The following is a 17,790-nucleotide window of genomic DNA, read 5'->3' as shown; positions in this document are numbered from 1 at the left end:
ATTATGTTAATGAAACAAATAATTATTCCAAACGTTGGATATTGTTCCACACAATCAAGACTAAATGAATAATTAACAACTGCTTAATGCGAAATCTTCACCTCCACGGTGCGTTTTAAATGCTATAAACAATTTCGTTGATTCATATGTTGAAAAATACATATCAAATCAATAATGAAATAAAGATAACAAAATAACACATGAAATGAAAAAATACCATGAAAATGGAACTTATAAAAAGCATAAGATCGATATCACATATCAAAATTCTTAAAATAAAATATTTCTCAAAATTAATTTACTATTAGCATGTACCCATTAAAAATTACAAGCAGGGACCAGCAAAAAAAGATATATAATATATATATAAAGGCACTTATAGGTCTTGAAATGAATAGTGGAGAGTCTTTTATATATTTAGATATCTTGATAAGGAGAATAATTTTTGTTTAGACATAAAAGACATTGTAAGTTTTGATTGCATTGTACACACACGTATAAATTGTTAAAATTCATTATTTTGTTTTCTTCCTTTGTGGTTTTATAAAAAAGTTGATTTCAATCAATAATTTAATGCATAGAGAAAAAAATGTGCGTTGTAATAATATTGTCGTGCACAATTAACCTTAAAGTTTTTAACTTTTCAGTAATAAATTAAGTAACGGAAGAAACCCAAAATCTTTCTAAAATACTTAGGAAAAAAGATTTTGAACTTGGCATATTTATTACATTTTTGAGCAAGAATAAAACTTATTATAACAACAATTCCTAAAACACCAAGAACATTCCTCTATTGCATAGAAAAAGTGACAAAAAAAATTGAATAAAACATCCTATGTGTTTTTGGTGTTATTATTACAATATAAATTTGATTTTTTTAAATAATGTAGTAAATTTACAAATTCAAAAAAATCACGTTCCTTCATAACAAAGAATTTACAAAAAAATATAGATAGTATAATTCAAATGACAAATTTGCTGGTTGTAAATACCATATGTGCTCTAATCGGTATATTTATAAACAATTTTTTTCTCACGACTAAATTTATTATTTTAATTTAGTCATTTTTTGTTTTTTGGATAGTTTTTCTATATTCAGTTTCATCTTTATTTGGAGATCCGATCTCTTCTAAATTATCGTGTGTGTGTGTGTGTATATATATATATCTATACCAAAAGTTTTCTATCAATCAAGTAATCACAATCAGAACATCTGATTAGTCAAAATTTCAGAGATATGCTAGTAACTAACTAATTTTTTGATTTAAAATATTTATTAAACCGTTATTTGAAAAAAGTGATACTTATATTACTGCAACAAAAATAAGAAAAGACGAAAGTATAAAATGTTTCTTATGTACTCAAAAGGGAGGAGATCAATGGCAAATAATAATAATAATAATAATCATAAAGAAAAAGTATTATAAGCGTGATTCGAATTTTTTTATACTTATTTAAAATAAGTATAAAAATGTTGTTCAAATATATTTTTTGCAAACATTTTGGAATGGTGCAAAAAAATTTAAACCACTTTTAAAACTGTTCTTTATTATTTTATTCAAACATTTCTCATTGATCCCAATCTCAATGGGTACACAAGAAATTTTGTTACACTTCTCCTGTTTTGCCACAATCACATAATTATATATATATATATATATATATATATTTATAAAGAATGAAATAGAAATTCTAAATCATATAACCTTCAATTTTAAATAACATTTTATATTATTATTGGTTCTTTAATTCTAATTTTTTTTATTATTATTATCGCTTCCATTATTTTATTTTACTAAAATACTTAAGAAAAAATGATTTAGAATTTGTCATATTCATTACATTTTTGAGCAATAACAAAACTTATCATATTCTCTTACAAAGAACATTCCTCCCTTACAAAGAAAATGAGATAAAAAAAAATTTTGAATAAAATATGTTAAATTATATTCTCTTTTCTTGGAAAGAAAGAATGTCCCAAGTGTTTTTGGTTTTATCATTATAATATCAATTTTGTTTTTTTTAATAATGTAGCAAATTACCGAATTCAAAAAAATCATTATTTGGAAAAAGTCATAATTACACTACTGAAATGAAATAAGAAAAATTAAAAGGCTAAAATGCTTATTATGTACTCAAAGGGAAAGAGATTAATGACAAATATAAGAATAAATAAAGAATAAACATTATAAGCATGGTTCAATTTTTTTATACTTATTTAGAATAAGTACAAAAAGAATGTTCAAATATATTTTTTGCAAACATTTTGGAACAATGCAAAAAAAAAATTAAACCACTCTTAAAACTTGTTTATAGTATTTTATTCAAAACTTTCTTATTAATTCAAAACCAACGGGGATACATGAATTTGTTTTTACACTTCTCCTATTTTGTCACAATAATTTATTATATAAATTTCAATTTTTTAATAATATTTTATATTATTATTGGCTCTTTAATTTCAACTTATTTTTATTATTATTATAATAATTTTCACTATTTTATTTTACTATTGCAAAAGTTGTTGTATATTTTGTGTTAAAGTATTTTTTTATATTTTATTTTGACTTTTCAGATTGGGCCTTTTGTGCTGGTGGGTTATGCGTAGTGTTTGGGTGAGTTTTATTATTATTGGACCAAGGGTGTGTGTGTGAAGTGTCCAGCCTGTGTGCCAAAAGGGAACCCAGCCCTTCTTCCTAAATGCTGCCGTTTTGAGTTAAGGGTAAAAACTCTATCTTTTTCTTCTCGTCCCCCCTCCGCGCCACACACGCTTTTCCCATTTCACTCAATTCTTCAACTCTCTCGGATCTACCCCAGCTCCATTCCCTCTCCTTCACGACTCTATGTAACCGCTTGCGACGTTGTGCGTCGCCTCCAGCCACCAACTTAGCCACCCACAGCAGCAGCGCCCCCCCCCCTTAAAAAAAAAATCATTGAAGTTGTGAGACCCAACCACAACGCCTCTCTCTCCCTCTGTTTCTCTCACTTCAGTCACAACCTAGCTGATTTCCAGCACTCCCACCAGGCGGCCGCCTCATGCCAGTAAGCTCATTTCTCAGTATTTTTATTGGTTCAACTCGCTTCATATTTTCCCTCTTTTATATATATATTATTTAGATCTACGATTTTTACCCCTACCTATGAGAAAAAAAAAATCATTTGTTGTTCTTTGCAAACATTTTTATTGAACACATTTTTGTTAAAAAATTTTACCATAAAACGTTTGTTGTTCTAGATCTATAGAAATTTCTACCGAGTTTGTTGATTACCCACTCCAAAATATTTCAGATCTCCTACTACTGAGCATATATCGACCATTTTTTTATTTTAAGATAACCTATTCTTTCATTCAGCTTCTGAGGGATTTTTTTAGAAGTCAATTGCATATATTGAGTTTTGTTTTCATTTATAAACATGATTTCATCTAGATTTTTGTATATACTGTACAGTTAGTTTGATTTTGCAAATGCCTTTTGTATTTCATGCATTCCCAAGATTTTTCCAAAACAGATATGAGAAATGTTGGTGTCGAAATAGCACATATCAACCATTTTTTTTTATTTTAAAGAAATCTATTTTTTCGTTCGGATTTTTAGGAATTTATTTAGAAGTGGGTTTCATATATTGAGTTTTATTTTGATTTATAAACATGATTTTATCTAGATCTTTATATATATTGCACAATTGATTTGATTTTGTAAATGCCTTCTGTATTTCATATATTCCCACAGATTCTTTTTAACATATTTGAGAAATACTTGTGCATAAATATACACTGTTTGGTTTGATTTTCTAAATTTCCTATACGTGTTTTCTTTTGATATATCTAATTTTCGTGTTTCCTTTTTATATATTTAATTTTGGTTTGGTTTAAATCCATTCTTTGCTTCTTCTAGATATTTCATTGACTGTTTGGTTTGTTTTTCTTTCTTACATCTAATTTATATGATTCGGTTTCTGGATTTTTTTTTAGGTGTGTCTGGGTTGTCTGTATGGAAATTTCTTTTATGTCCAAACATGATTTCCTTTATATCTTTGTATTATTACACATTAGGTTTAATTTTCCTAAATCTTTTCTCTATGATTCAATCTGTGCTCATTTTTTACAATGGGTTTCCTATATTCTGTTTTATTTTTAGTTTTTGTAGATAAATTAGGATTTATGTTTTATTTAATAAAAACATGAATTTTAAAAAATTTTGTTTTCACAATTTCTGTTAGATTTTTCTATATATTGTATATTGTGTTGGGTTTGAACTAAACCAGTTATCTGTTAAGTGTGCTCCAATGTTTCTTTTTTTGAATTTCTATAGTAATTTTTGTTTGATTTCTCACCAATATATTATCTATTGTAAATAAGGTTGTTACATATCCTCTTTTGTAGATAGGGCTTTCAGGTACATTTTCCTTATCTCTACTTATTTGCTATAAATTCCTTACTTGTGTTTCCTTTTTTATATATTTAATTTTGGTTTGATTTAAATATTTTCTTAGGAATGTTAAAAAATTCCGTTTTCACAACTTTTGTTAGATCTTTCTATGTACTATATATTGTATTAAATTTGAACTAAACCAGTTATCTGTTAAGTGTGCTCCAATATTTATTTTTTTGAATTTGTGTAGTAATTTTTCTTTGATTTATCACCAATATATTATCTATTGTAAATAAGATTATTACATATCCTATTTTGTAGATAGTGCTTTCAGATGCATTTCCTTATCTCTACTTATCTGTCATTTTTTTTAAATACATTCACAAATTCTGTTAGGTTATATTTACTGTATATTGTGTTTGGTTTGTATTAAACCACTTATCTGCTTGTATGTTCTAATGTTATGACTTTTATTTTTGTAGCAATTTGTTTGATTTCTCACCAATATATACATCTGTTGTAAGTAAAGATATCATGTTATTATATATTCTTTGTGGTGCATACAGTTTTTAGATGCATTTTCTTTATCTCTACCTACTCGTCAAACTTGTTTGAAATAATTACATAACACAATTTCCTTTTAGATCTTTGCATATATTGTATATTCTGTTTGAACACAATAGTGTCCTTAAACACAAGACCAACGAAGTTAGAAACACAGTATCAAACAGAAAAATAATAAGTGAAAAAAAAAAATACAACGTATGGTTTTTAGATGCATTTTCTTTGTCTCTATCTGGCAAACTTATTTTAAATACTTACATAACATGATTTCCATTTAGATCTTTGCATATATTGTATAGTCTGTTTGAACATAGTAGTATTCTTAAACACAGTATCAACAAGCTAGAAAAATAGTATAAAATAGAATAACAATAAATAAAAAATAAATAAATTATACAATAAATGACGTGACAAAATAAATAACACTATACACTTACAAAGATAAGAACTAGAAACGTCCAACTCTTAAAGCCCTCAACTAATAAGACCTGAAAACAAACTACAAAAAATAACTCAGAGAATATACTAAGCATTGCAGTAACCAACGGACCAAAAAAAAAAAAAAAGTCAAAAAATACTACATTAAACAACTATGCACTCACGATGATCAAACACCAAAAAGTTACAGTTTTAGAAATCTTCAACTAAGAACACCTTAGAAGAACTAGGAAATAAGCAATATTATGTTATTATATATTCTTTGTGGTGCATACGGTTTTTAGAAACATCTTATTTGTTTCTACCTATCTGCCAAACTTATTTTAAATACTTACATAACATAATTTCCTTTTAGATCTTCGCATATATTGTATATTCTGTTTGAACACAATAGTGTCCTTAAACATAAGACCAACGAAGCCAGAAACACAGTATCAAACAAAAAAATAATAAATAGAAAGAAGAAAAAATAAATATAACATATGATTTTTAGATACAATTTCTTTATCTCTACCTATCTGGCAAACTTCTTTTAAATACTTACAGAACACGATTTTCATTTAGATTTTTTTATATATTGTATATATTCTGTTTGAACATAGTAGTGTTCGTAAACCCAATATCAACGAAGCTTGAAAAATAGTATAAAATAGAATAACAATAAATAAAAAATAAATAAATTATATAACAAACGACGTGACAGAATAAATAACACCATACACTTACAAAGATAAAAACCAGAAACGTCCAACTTTGAAAGCCCTCAACCAACAAGACCTAAAAACAAACCACTAAAAATAACCTACAGAAAATACTAAGCACTGTAGTAACCAATGAACAAAAAAAAAAAAAAAAAAGTCAGAAAATACTATAGTAAACAACCATGCACTCACAATGATTAAACACCAGAAAATTCCAGCTTTGGAAATCCCCATCTAAGAACACCTTAGAAGAATTGAAAAGAAGCTGAAAAGAAATCACCAATAAAAACAAGTAGTAAACATTAAAAACAACTAAAAAAAAAATAGAAGAAAATAGAATACAAGTAAAACCAATGAACAAAAAAAAAAAAAGTTAGAAAATACTTCATTAAACAACCATGCACTCACGATGATCAAAATTAGAAAGTTCTAGATTTAGAAATCCCCAACTAAAAACACCTTAAAAGAATTGGAAAAAATGGTAAAAAGAAATCACTAGTAAAAATCAGCAATAAACATTAAAAACTAGTAAAAGAAAAAAATGGAAAAGAAGAGAAGAGATGAAAAGTAAAAAACATAAAAAAAGTATTTCAGAAACCCACATCAAATGAGGAACAATATCCAAAAGTAAACAAAGAACACAAGACGAAAACACTAAAGATTTCAAAAAGAAGCCGGTAGTGTAAGGAAACTAACCCATGAATCAAGAAAACAAATACGACACAACACATTATCTTTTAACGTGCAATGTCCCCTGAATTCTCAGCCCAAGCGTCCTATCACCCATCAGACCACTGCAAAATTAATCAAAATATTGTAAAACCAATCAAACTAGATATGAGAAAAAAAATTTAAAACCAGATATGGGAAAAAATGGCGAAATCATGCATGCTTTTTTTTTAGTAACGGGCATAGTTTTTTATTAACATTTATGATTTCTTTTGTTTCTTCCCTACAATAATGAGTATAATTTTTTTACCCATTTAGATGTATTCTTCTTAAAAGTCTATCTGATATGTATTTTATTTTACTTTGTAGGAAAGTACAATTTGGAATATTAGATAAATAAAGTGTTAGTAGAAGACTAATCCAATAACAGAACCATGAACCTACAGAAGACATGCATGTGAATATTTTTTATACCCACTGATTAAGAATATTTTTTTAATGGTTTTTGTATTTTTTTATATGTTTTTTAGGTTTTGATTTATTTTTTTTACCCGTTGATTAAGAATATTTTTAGCAATATTTTTTGTATTTTGTATTTGTTTTTTAGATTTTTATTTTTAAATATTTGTTATTTTTTTTTCCTTCCATAGTGAACACAGTTTTTTTTTACAGTTCTTTTTTAAATACTTAAAGATGTAAACCGGCACAATTACCTGTACACATGTTTGATGAATTGCCATAATTTTTACGCATGCATTGATGCAACTAGCGGAAAATCACAAAAATTAAATTATTGACACAACCCACCACTCACACACCTACAGAGAATCGAGAAACACACTTCTGCAACTGACTGACACAAGCCATAAAAAATAAAACAAGAACTGACACAAGCCAAAACACACATAAAAAAAATAAAACAAATCGTCTTACACAAAATGTAAAAGGAATAAAATAGAAGAGTGAGAAATATACACAAATAAACACAATAATAATGAATTTACTGTTCATTCTTGTTGCAGCTGGATAGCTGCTTATTATAATAGAACGATATATCTATACACACACACGGGAATGACCCCGGCATTAGCCTCGATGTGCACCTGATATAATAATTTAAATAAAAAAGAAGTAAAAAAGTCAGTAACTTGTTTTTCTGGGAAAAGAAAATATAAGATTAAAGAAAGACAAAAAATCAAGATTAAAAAAAAATTTAAATTTTAGCAAAGTATCTATCCGCGAGAATATTAATGGCGTTTTGGTAAAACATGATCTTTTATTAAATTTTACAAGACAGCTACATGTCAAATGGTCTTGGGTCGTAAGGACCTTTTGATAAAATATGATAATTCATTAAATTCTACAAGAGAGTTACACGTCAAATGATCAAGAATTTTAAAGCCTTTTGATAAAACAAAACTTAAGAGAAAAACAAGAAAAGTTAACGGAAAAATAATAAAAATTACTATTCACAGTTAGATAGCCACTTATTATAATAAAATAGATATTTTAATAGTTAAGAAAATAAATATTAACGAGTTCAAAAAAAAAATTATATATTTTTATTTTTTTAATAATTAAAGATGTTTAAAAAATATTTAAAAAACTTATAAAAAAAACTAATTTGCACCCGAGATAAAATATGAGTAGGCAATTCTAACATTTTCCTTTTATATTTTATACGGAAAATGATCGATTCAGGTGTGCAATTCTAAATTGAGTGTAATATCGGTCTGAGAATTTCGGACCGAATTTAATTTTAAATCCACCAAAAGTCTGAATTAGACCCGATCCATTTTGATCGGTGTTAGAATATTACCATTGGATTATCTAAATATAAGTGAAATATGAAATTTGATTCAATTTATATAAAATAACCATAAAATTACCTAAATTATTTAAATATAAAAAGAGTGGTGCTGCTCTACCTACCATTCTATTTTATCACTAGTTTAAAATTTTTTTATATTTTTTTTATATTTTTTTATTATTTTAAAATATTTTAAAAAAATATAAAAAAAATAGCAATACTTTTTTATTCATTAAATAAAAAATTAAAAAAATTAAAAATACATAAAATATCAAAACGAAGACACAAATAAAATGAGTAAAGTAACATTTTTTATATAAATATATATGACTTTTGGTATTTTACTCTGCGGTCGTATATGCAAGTCTATTGTACAGGGACGAAATCTTATTTTATTCAATAAAACTCAATGCCGGTTTCTTTTCCCTCGAAATTCTTTTTCCCAAGGACCCAACCCGAGCTTCCTTCTTCTCTCCTCTTCACCATTTTCGTTCCATCCAGTGTCCAGAAACCCCAAGAAGGATTTCACAAAATCCTCCCAGCATTTTGGTCATCGTCCCAGGTGCGTGTGTGCGTTTCTCCCTGATTTTCTTTCCTTCATTTCTGTTTTCGGCATTTGAGATTGATTTTGGGAAATACATGTCGCACGGTTGCTAACTCTCTCATCTTCCCAGCTTCAGAATCGACATCAACGATCCGAATCTACATCTCGGCAGCCAGGTGAGTGGTTTCTTGCCCTAGAGTCCCTCCCCGTCTTTCATATTTCAACCCAAAATGCCCAATCATTTCAACCCCCGGCTCGAATGGGTAGGATTGTGGAGAATATGAACTCAAAATTCACACATAATGAGTGGTTTCGCTCCCTTGATGCATTCTCTAACAGGGTCTTTTGCTCCAGCACCATTGAAGGTGCAGAGAAGCCTTCTTCTCGCTCTTCCCCTGCTGAATCTTGGGTACCCAGGTGACTCTCATATCTGACTTCTCTTGTAGTTTTATGATTGTTCATTTCTTGTTTTGGTTTTTAAAGAATGTGAGTCTTGAATTCAATTGGGTTAGTATATAGTCGCTGAGTTTCTTGGAAATTGTTTGAAGAGGAGTAATTGGGTTATTGTTTATAATCTTGTTTTGGAGACAAATAGATTCGAGATTTTTATTCTGTCTTTTGGGTCTTACTATTTCTTTTTTCTTTTTAGTTATGTGATTGTTGTGGAAGAGCTCGTGGATGATTTGCTCTTGCATGGACACTCACTGTATAAAGTCATGAAGGAGAGAACGCAAAAGATAGAATCTTTCTAAAGGTAGAATCTTTTTTTGATAAGGGATACCCATTTCATTACGAACCGCTCAAAGGGGCATTTCACGACGTGTACAAGAGCGTCGACCACCAAGAAATAGAAAGAGTGACAAAATAATCATGAAGAGTAAGCCCATTAAAGTCCTAGATGTTGTAGAGATGAGGAATATGTTGAAAAAGAAAGTCTTGAGCTCCTGTATCCCGTTCCCGATCCTCAAAACTTCTATATTTGCTTTCCAATACACCATATGAGACATGTAGGAACCAATTTTCACACTGTTGAGATTTGTGGACCATTGCCTAATCCTCTCCATGAGATTTGTGGAACCAATTATCAAGGTAGAATCTATCTAAAGGGAATATAATCAATATTTATTTGTTGTCTTTGTGATATTAAATTCTGTAAGGCAATTTTCAATATAGCTTTACTTATTTATAAAAAAAGGGAAGGGTATTACTTTATTGTTTGTCCGTGTAGGTGTTATAAGTAGCCATTGCATCAGTTTTTTTGTGGTTTTGTTCAAAAGTGCACTTTGCAATATAAATTTTTGGGTTTTGTTCAATGCGCTCTTGTGTTTTTCACTTGGAATAATAATGCTTATTTGACACAGTTTAGCTTAATTTTGCACTGGTCGATAAAATCTGCAAGAAAGAATAATTACTTCTTCTTTGCTCACTGGCATTGATTGAGGGTTGAGGAGTATTCACTCTTATAACTGGCATTCATCAGTTATACCAGCAAACTTAATCTTCAATTAAAGTTTGATAACACAAGTTAAAAGGGTGTAGCAAGTACTCAGGTGCATGACTAGCAAAAAATTAAAAGACTCTAAAATATTGGGTGGTCTTGGAATGATGAAAACATGTAATAGAATACAAAAGTAGTTAATGAATTGCCCCCAACAGTAACTGGTACACACTCGACTGAAACTAGGCTAGGAAATGGACAAAAGTTGAAGGGATTGTCAAAAAATCCATAATTGAAGAAAGATGATAACTTCACATACCATTGAGATTTAGAATCAGTTACATACAAGAGCAACTAGTAAATTAAGTTTTTCAATCTTGCAAGGATGGGAACACCACAGGCAGCAGGAGCATGCTCCTCCTTTTTGTAGACAAGGCTACCCCTTACAAAAGTTGCCAGCGTTCTTCCAGATAGTTTTGATCCCATGTAGGCAGAGATACTCTATATGGATGAAGTTCACAGCAGTAAGTACTGTATTAGAAGATAATCTGAGTATGCATAATAGAAGTATAGTAGACAAATAACAGACATATAGGATGCTTAAGGTATACAGTATAGCCATCATTGAGGTCAAACTCCGCTTCTGGTAATATCTGGCAATTGCAGCCTAAATGGTAGAATCAAAATTCACACATAATGATTGGGCAAGAAATTGTTAGGAAATAATACAACATTGTCTAATCTGCATGTTCTGGACTGATTCCAGCAACCCACTGTTTTGAGCTTGTTAATAATGTCACTTCAAGAAATGTTAAGATGGTATATAAAGGTCAAATTTGATGACTTATCCAAGGTCGCTCTTTTTTTATCATTTATGTCAAAGATGCTCTAAAATTATGTAGATTTTGACCCAACAAGTGTTAGGAATTTGGACCTCTCAAATTCACCCATAGGATCCACTTTTTGGTGAAATATGAAGAAAAATAGAGAAATAATAACAACACAAGAATTTACGTGGAAACTCCTAAAAACAGGAGAAAAAACCACCAGACCTAGAGAAGAAAATACACTATGTGAAAAATTATTACAATCATACAATTTTTTTCCTCACTCCAAATGACACCCACAAAGCTTTCCCACTAGTAAAACTTTAACTCTCACCTCTTTCTTTTTAACAAGAAAAGGCTAATAGAGGACTTTTCTTAGAGTCACAAGTTATTAATTAAGCTTATGACTTGGTGTAATTAACTAAGAGGCCAAGCACCCTATTTATAGGCCTGGAACTTGGCTCCCTTTACAAATCCCATCGGTGTCGGACTCCAAAAGGAGCACAAACCCATCAATCTCCACCTTGCGACTTTGGTTGGTCCCACAACCACGTTTCACGACAATGAAGATTTTCATAGCTTCCGCTATAATGCTCCACCATAAAAGCATACCCACTCAGAATAAACCAATTTCAAGTATTTCAATTTCGGCCCATGTCGAAAATAACCTTGCTAAAAAATTATGGTGCAACTTCCACATTTGGCTTTCCTGGAAGTTTATCAGCCATCGACATAAATTTCCACCACACACCCTGCATTAATGCCAAACCAATGACTGTGTGCAAACTTGTGGACCCATTAACATTAACATCCTCTATCATGGCAACTTTGGGAATTAGCGGCATGCCACGAGGATGTACATGTCCCTTTAACAGACATCGTCTTCTATGGAGAGAGACACAACGTTAGTTTCATTACCAGTATCTCCATTTACTGACTTGGAGCCACTTGCCGAACCTGCTCTTGCTCTTGAACAATTTTTCTGGACGTGCCCAGATTGTCCACACCCCCAGCAGACTACTTTCATCTTCATGGAGTTCTTCCTCTTCCCATTACCAGCTACTACCAATGCTAAGTTTCCAGGTGAACCATTTCTTCCACCACCTAATCTTCTCTCTTCAGAAAAGAGTTTACTGGTAACTTCTGAAGAAATTATTTTCTCCTTCCCATGTATCAAAATAGGCTTCATATGAGACCAGATGAGCCTCAAGGCTTGATCCTCATCATCAATTTTAACTCCAATAGATTCTAGCTCAGAGACAATGTCATTGAGAACACTTAAATGATCTGAAATAGTCGTACCTTCACTCATCTGCAGTGTATGAAACTGCTCCTTCAGGTACACCCGATTTGAGACGCTCTTTGTTTGATACAACTCTTCGAGCTTTTCCCAGAGTTCTTTTGCCGTAGATATTCTATGAATATTTGCAAGAACATTCTTGGCCAAGCACAGACGTATCGCACTTGCTGATCTCAAATCCAGATCTTCGCAATCTTCATCGCTCATTACAGATCTGCTTTTTGTTTCATCAGTCACGCTAGTATTACTGCTGACTTCAAGGATTGGTCTGCCCTTCAACACCTTGTGTAATCCTGATTGAATCAAAATATCATTGACTTTAACTTGCCACAAGTCAAAATTGATTCTCCCATCAACTTTTTCCACTAGATGAAGCCTTACTTCTTGACATTGCCTCGATGAATTTTACCGTAGAAATAAATGGTACTCACTAAGTAAGTTTCCAGGAAAGATTATTCTTTCCTAGACAGAACTTCAAGGTTCCCAGGAAAGATTGGAGGGTCACACTGGACCACTTAACTACCAATCTCCTAGACAGAACCTCCTTAGACTGTACGTATCCACACTACCACACCAAAGCTCCACCCACAAAAAAGAAGCTAGTGGCTCTGATATCACTTGTTAGGAATTTTGACCTCTCAAATTCACCCATAGGATCCACTTTTTGGTGAAATATAAAGAAAAATAGAGAAATAATAACAACACAAGAATTTACGTGGAAACTCTCAAAAACAGGAGAAAAAATCACCAGACCGAGAGAAGAAAATACACTATGTGAAAAATTATTACAATCACACAATTTTTCTCCTCACTCCAAATGACACCCACAAAGCTTTCCCACTAGTAAAATTTTAACTCTCACTTCTTTCCTTTTAACAAGAAAAGGCTAATAAAGGACTTTTCTTAGAGTCACAAGTTACTAATTAAGCTTATGACTTGGTGTAATTAACTAAGAGGCCAAGCACCCTATTTATAGGCCTGGGCCTTGGCTCCCTTTACAAATCCCATCGGTGTGGGACTCCAAAAGGAGCACAAACCCATCAACAAGTGCATGAAAATATAATATTTGCTGCACTCCAGGACCCATCCACATCTTTATCCAAGTCTCATATTGTATAACATTAATATTTCCATGTAGCTCTTAATTTAGAAAAAAAAAATAGAAAGAAAAAATATTAAATTTATAATATTTTATTATTATTTTGACTAATAGATGGATAATCTAATGTGAGAATAAGTTTTGAGTGGAATAGCCAAATGCAAAATCATGTCATATTATGCAAATTTTACATTTGCATTTGCATAATCCAATGCTAATACTCTTATCAAGCATCTAGCTTCGGGTCTTTTTCGAGTTTTTGACAAAATATTTATATAAAATAAAAATAAATTAAGTTAATGATTTAATCTAAGATGTTCAAATGAGTATATACTTAACTAATTAAGTATTTTATTTAAGTATATGCTTAACTAATAATGTTAATAGCATATGTATTGTTTTTTTATAAGGAATATATTGTATGTGTATTCTCAATGATTAATAGTTAATACCCTACCTTAACATTCTTAACCTTTAATATTTTATATAATCTAGACCTAAATAATTAGATTAAAATAAAATAGACAGAAATAATTAGGTTAAAATAAAATTGTTAGTAGTATGTGTATTGTTTTTTTTATAAGTAATAGATTGTTTGTGTATTCTCAATGATCAATAGTTAATACCCTATCTTAACATTCTTAACCTTTAATATTTTATATAATCTAGACATAAATAATTAGGTTAAAATAAAATAAACATAAATAATTAGGTTAAAATGCAATTACATAATTACTTATAATTAGTTAGAAGAAAATTATATAATTAATTTTCTCAATTTATATAACTACTTTAAAAAAACTATAAAATATCATATAAAATATATTTAAAAACTTAAATAATAAATTCGGTCGGTTTGGTCCAAAGTGAAAAAACTCCACCTTGAGACCGGACCGAAAATTAAAATTTTCTACTTTCTTGGACCAAGACTGACATATTTTTTAATCGGTCTGGTTAGGACCAAAATTCTAACATCCTTAAGTCTAATGTATTTTACTTGAAAAAAAGTTGGCAAATCTGTGACCTACGTTAGAAAACTTACTTCTTTAATGGTAGGTCTCATTATTTTGGAAATAGAGTACGCTAGACTCATACACCTAAAATTGTATCTAGTATTACTTTTTTTATATTTTAAAAAAAATCATAATTTTTAACTAAATCCTTTTAAATAAATGTTAGAAGAAGAAAAAAAAGCAAATACATTATGAAGCAAATATAGAAAAACAAGGTAAATTGTTAAAGACCCAACTATTAATCCAAAATTCCTAAAACTGTTGAATACTAATTTGGTTAAGTATTTAATTCTCAGGATCATAACATAAACCAAAAAAACAAGATTAAAAATACTAAGAGTAAGAAGTAAAAATAAAAATTCAAAAGAATATCTCCCCTCCCGTGGGAGTCCTTGACAGAGCATCGAGTTATGAAATAGTGATGGGGCGATATTTTGGCGAAAATTTGGAATGAAGATGGAGTTGATGAGCCATGGTGGTGGGAAAATAAAGAAAACGATAGGTTGATGTATTTAGAGCTATGTCCAAGCTCCAACAAATTATGTTGATAACAAATATTTTTGAGAAATGATATTTTGTTGTCGTGGAGTGTGTAAGCGATGCGTAATTCTTTTGAAAAAAGTGAATAAATACGAGATTCACATAATTTATTTATTTTTTACTGGTGAACTTCATTTTTTTAAATGGATTGCGCGGCGCTTGCATACTTCACGACTGTATATAGTATTACTCAATACTTTTTATAATGTTTATTATTAAGGCGAGCAATGAATGTGTATACTCATTCTTTTACAAAATAGGGATCACTATCTCTACTAGGAGTCAAGACTATATTATCTAAAGAAAAAATCTATTTGCACACTAGAGGAGTAACCCCCGCGTACACGGGCCTCCACGTGGACATGAAACGCTGTGTTATTAAAAAGCTAAAAAACTTTGTTCATCTACCAAAACGTGGAGGAGTAACTGTGTTATTCTAGAGTTTTTCATCTACCAAAACGGCTAGCACTTCTCGATCCTTACGAAAAATATTAAAAAGGTTCCAACTTCTTATCCTCTATGGCCTTCAATGTCTTTATCGATCCCATCCTTCAAAACCTCGATGGGGTCCTCCAAATTAGACATTTTTCAGAACGGGCTCTCTTTGCAACAACCAACTTTTGCTGGGTTCCTTGTGAAATCTCGTTCTTTGGCAGTTAACTCTAGAGCGGCTACGGATAAGACGATCTGTGATTTCACTGTCAAAGTAAGTGTTTCAAGGAAGAACTCCTTAATTTTCGTCTTGTTTAAATGTAAATTTTTTTGGGAATTGTGGGAGCCTTGCAGGTTCTAGTTTTGCAAGAACGGAAGGAACCCATTTCGTTCTGAACGGCAAGTCCTTGTACTCGTAGTTGTTTTCTGATCCTTTTAGACTTTACCCAAATAGTGTTGTAAAAATGAAAGAACAAGGCAATTACTCCTACAACAGCTACCCAAAAAATCATTCTCAAAACAACAGCTTTGAGAATGTTGATTTGCTTCTGAGACTGATTTGGGTGCTGGTTGGGATGAAGAGAGCTGCTGACTCTGTTTCACAAGAGGGTGGATCTCCTCCTAGTGCCAGGTTAGACAATTCATCAAAGTTTTTCCTTCTGTATCTCTCAATCTCCTTGTGTTTGTTAGCAAAGAAAAGCTAGGGAAAAAGTTGAAATCATCTTATTTGGTTTCACTCTCCAATTCCATAAAATAAAGAACTTGCAGTCAGTCAGACGAGCGGATGTGTTAGACCATCTTTATCTGCGTTATCTATTTGGTTTTTTTTTTTAAATTTTAATTAATTAATTTAAATAATATAGGCAGCCGATTCCGCAATAGGTACCCAACGCCGGGTACCTGCAGCGGAATTGTTATCTAAAAGAGTTCTGCTATATACAATCACTTTTTCATACTCATTGCGCACTCCACTGATGTGATTGACCAAAACAGTTATTTTATATAAAAAAAATGAAGCAACCAATCACATTAGCATAATGCGCAAAAACTATGCAAAAATGATTGTACATAGAATTTTTGTATCTACAATCTATAGGCAAACACCATATTGATAAAGATAAAATAAAATAAACTTAAACTAAGACTAGGACTCAACTAGGACAGCAGGGACTCTAATCTTTATTAAGATATTTATGGAGATTTACTATTAATATCTAACAGCCCCTCTCTGTACGTTGTTGTTTTTGTTAGAGGAACTTGAACTGGCGTTGCTTTTCCTGTTTTTCCTTTGACACTGGGCATCTTAAGTGATGAGTTTTGACAATTTGTAAAATGCATTAAGATTTAACCGTTCAAATTAATGAGAAATATGGGAAAAAAATAGAGAAGATTTCCACAATTCTAGAAAAAAATAAAAATATAGTTTTATTTAAAAATTAAATAAAAGAATGTTAAAGAAGGGAAAAAATCCAGCCCAGGGACGTAGTCGTCATTTGCAGCCACCTTTGTCCATCTCCATAAAAAAACGAGGGTTAGTCCGGTAACTTCTGAGGTCCAGCAGAAGTAGCAATGCTCCTTGTGTGTGTATATATAAACACATACACACGTACACACATAGAAGCCTAGGTTTTTCTATCATTGAGCTCAGTATCGCTAATCTCATCGTACATTTAAGTGGTTCTGCGTCTCTCAGTTGCTCTTTAGGGTTTATCTTTACTTTTCTTCATTTTCTTTTCTGTTTTCATTCATGAATTTGATCTGCACCTTCAATCTTTTACCCAAATCCTTTCTTTACAAGTGTTATGTTTTGCAATTCGCACTTGTACAATAGTTAATCACTGAGTTAATATTAAATAAATATAATTTCAGTTCGCTTTGATGGTAGAGTTCTCATTTTCTCCTACTTCATTTGTTTACTCTAGGGTTTGTGAAAAATTCAGCTAGGGCTTAAGGTCTGCACTCGATTAACCCTGTATTGTAAATACGTTTCAAGTTGGTGTGGTTAATTAGAGAGAGTAGAAGTGCACTACTTCCCCTTAGCG

General features: G+C 30.6%; 1 protein-coding gene across 1 annotated transcript in view; it reads left to right on the top strand.

The window, feature by feature from the left end:
* The first annotated feature begins 2,771 nt into the window (after positions 1-2,771).
* Positions 2,772-17,790, top strand: part of LOC121262697 (peptidyl-prolyl cis-trans isomerase CYP95-like) — a 37,984-nt gene continuing 22,965 nt past the window's right edge. The window contains 3 exon segments of the mRNA XM_041165285.1: positions 2,772-3,042; positions 9,118-9,275; positions 9,439-9,516. The gene's annotated coding sequence lies outside the window, so the exon portion shown is untranslated.

This window comes from Juglans microcarpa x Juglans regia, chromosome 4S, assembly GCF_004785595.1.
Source record: "Juglans microcarpa x Juglans regia isolate MS1-56 chromosome 4S, Jm3101_v1.0, whole genome shotgun sequence".
Classification (NCBI taxonomy): Eukaryota; Viridiplantae; Streptophyta; class Magnoliopsida; order Fagales; family Juglandaceae; genus Juglans; species Juglans microcarpa x Juglans regia.
Note: the sequence above shows the minus strand (reverse complement) of the source record. Positions and strands in the feature narration are given on the sequence as shown.